The following is a 3,219-nucleotide window of genomic DNA, read 5'->3' on the forward strand; positions in this document are numbered from 1 at the left end:
TCTAATGCATCTCAAGAAATGAGAACATTTCTTATAGGAGTATAAAAAATGAGGAAACTCATAGTTATCTGCCTCTTAGAGGCAGTGTATTAGGAAAGAGACTGTCCCCTTCCTGGCAGCTCTGAGTGCCCTGAGCTGTCAGTGAAGAAGGGGTGGTGAATCTGATGACTAAGTTTTGTCCTGCATGACTTTTCCATCAATGTGAGGATCTGAAGCATCCAGAAAGTACTTGGACACCCCACACACCGCCTGTGTGCCTGTGGATAGTACCAGTTTTCCTCTGGCTCTGACAAAAGAGGACTGAAGACTCCGAAGCGAAGTCATATCATGGGCAACAGTGAATAATCCCAATGAGACTGTCTTGTGGGTCACCTTGTGCAAGGAGGCAGAGGAAACCAGCTGACCTCTGAGACACACTACCTATAGAGAGTTGGTAGAACTGATAGACACTGTAGCTGAAGTTTTCCTGTGTCCCAGCCTGCTGGCAGTCAGGACAAATCTCTCCCACTCATGTCCTCCAAGTAAAAATACAAAGACTTATATTACTTATAAACTGTATGGTTGTGGCAAGCTTTCTGCTATCTGTTCTTATATCTTATATTAACCCATTTCTATAAATCTATACCTTGCCACGTGGCTATTGACTTAACGGTATCTTATCATTTCCTTCTCATCCTGGCGTCTGGCAGTGTCTGTCTGCCTCAGCCTTCCACTTCCCAGAATTTGCCTCTCTGCTTGTCTTGCCTATCATACTTCCTGCCTGGTTACTGGCCAATCAGCATTTTATTTATCAATCAATCATATCAATACGTTCACAGCACAGAGAACATCTCACAGCAAGCCACAGAAGAACACTTGTCTGGGCTTTCAGATCCTGCTAGGGCAGTCTCTCATCTGCCAGTCACTTTCTGAACATCCTTCTTATTGATTAGAGATCTTAAGGAAGGGAAGAGCCATTCCCTGGGCTGTTTTTGAAAAGTTAGTCTTCAACTCCCTACAGATAAGTAATGAAAAGGTTCTAATGAGGCAGAGAGAGATCTCTGGCTTTGTAAGGAAGAGGTACTGAATGACATCCCCTGTGTCTCTGAGAATAATCCTAGAAAGGACAACTACTGGCTAATTGGTGAAGAGCTCAGTAGCACATAGGTTAGGACTGTTGGCAGTGACCCTAACGGTAACTTCCCTGAACATTCTATTGTACCCTGGAGAGCCCTGAGCAGCCTCTTGATGTCACCACTGTTGAGGCAACACCAACTGCCATTTAGGGCATTTGTACAGTGCCTCTGGGATTCACAAAGACATTTTGGTGAGACTGAGAAAGTTACTTGGGGAAGAGAATGGACATCCTGGAGAAGAGAGAGAAGCAGAAGGAAGCTGGTTATCTGTCTCAGGGTAAACATCAAGAACTAAATATTCCAGGGGAAGGTGTAGTCAGTTTTGTGCAGGGGATGGGGAGCTCCCTGGAGGAGGTAGGCCTTGAGCTGGGCCTTTCAAGAATGGGACTCAGCAGCTGGGAGACTCTGGGAAACAATGGGCCTATCCTGCTTCTCTTGGTTCCTAAATAGCAGACACAGAGAGGGATTTCTGAGGTTTGTTTGGCAGAGATCCAGGAATTATCAAGTCTGCAGCTACTGTGCTGGGGGAGCTCCTTAATTTCATTCAGAGTGGAAACAGGGCATCAAGAGGAACGGGATGATAGATGAGGGATCCCTGTCAGGATATGTTGCTGCTGAAATTCATAACAACTGTTAGTTCCCTTTTTTCTCTGTGTAGTTTCTGTCTGGCAGACCTGCCTATTGGTGAGAGTGGGGTGTTGAAGTCTCCCACTATCAGTGTGTGTGGCTTGATATGTGATAGAAGCTTTAGTAATGTTTCTTTTACAAATATTGTTGCCCTTGTATTTGGGCATAAATGTTCAGAATTGAGACTTCATCTTGATGGATTTTTCCTGTGATGAATATGAAATGTCCTTCTCTATCTGTTTTGATTAATTTTAGCTTGAAATCTATTTTGTTAGAGATTAGGATAACAAAACCACCTTGTTTCTTAGGTCCGTATGATTGGAAAACTTTTTCCCAACCCTTTACTCTGAGGTAATATCTGTCTGTGAAGTTTAGGTGTGTTTCTTGTATGTAGCAGAAGGAGGGATCCTGTTTTTATATCTATTTTGTTAGCCTGTGCCTTTTTATAGGTGAATGATATGAAGAGATATTAAAGACCAGTGATTGTTTTTCCTGACATTTTTGGTTTTGGTAGTAGTGGTGGTGGTGTATATGTGTTTCCCTTCTTTGAGTTTTGCAGGTATGAGATTATCTATTGCCTGTGTTTCCGTGGGAGCAGCCTACTTCCTTGGGTTGGAGTTTTCCTTCTAGTACTTTCTGTAGGGCTTGATTTGTGGAGAGGTATTATTTAAATCTGATTTTGTCATGGAATATATTGTTTTCTCCATCTATAGTGATTGAAAGTTTTTCTTGGTATAGTAGTCTGGGCTGGCATCCATGGTCTCTTACTTAGTGTCTGCAAAATGTCTGTCCAGGACCTTCTGGCTTTCAGGGTCTCCATTGAGATATTGGATGTAATTCTGATAGGTCTGCCTTCATGTGTTACTTGGTCCTTTTCCTTTGAAGCTCTTAATAGTCTTTCTTTATTCTGTATATTTGGTGTTTTGATTACTAGTGGTGAGGGAACCTTTATTGGTTCAGTCTATTTGGTGTTCTGTAAGATTCTTGTATCTTCATAGGCAAGTCCTTCTTTATGTAGGGAATATTTTCTATGATTTTGTTGAATATATTTTCTGTTCCTTTGAACTGAAATTCTTCTCCTTCTTTTATCCCTAATATTCTTAGGTTTGGTTTTCTCATGGTATCCCAGATTCCGTGGATGTTTTATGTTAAGATTTTATTGGATTTGACATTTTCTTGACCAATGAATCTATGTCCTCTATCATATCTTCAATGCCTGAGATTCTTTATTCCATCTCTTGTATTCTGTTGGTTATGCTTGCAGCTGTATTTCCTGTTCATTTACCCAGATTTTCCATTTCCAGAATTTCCTTGCTTTGTGTTCACTTTGTTGCCTGTATTTCAATTTTCAAGTCTTGAACCACTTCCTTCACTTGATTGTTTTTTTTTTTTTTCTTGGCTTTCTTTAAGGAATTTATTCACTTATTTTCCATTTTTTTGTTTTTTTTTACTCCATTTATTTAAGAGAATTTTTCAT

This window comes from Peromyscus leucopus, chromosome 9, assembly GCF_004664715.2.
Source record: "Peromyscus leucopus breed LL Stock chromosome 9, UCI_PerLeu_2.1, whole genome shotgun sequence".
Taxonomy (NCBI): Eukaryota; Metazoa; Chordata; class Mammalia; order Rodentia; family Cricetidae; genus Peromyscus; species Peromyscus leucopus.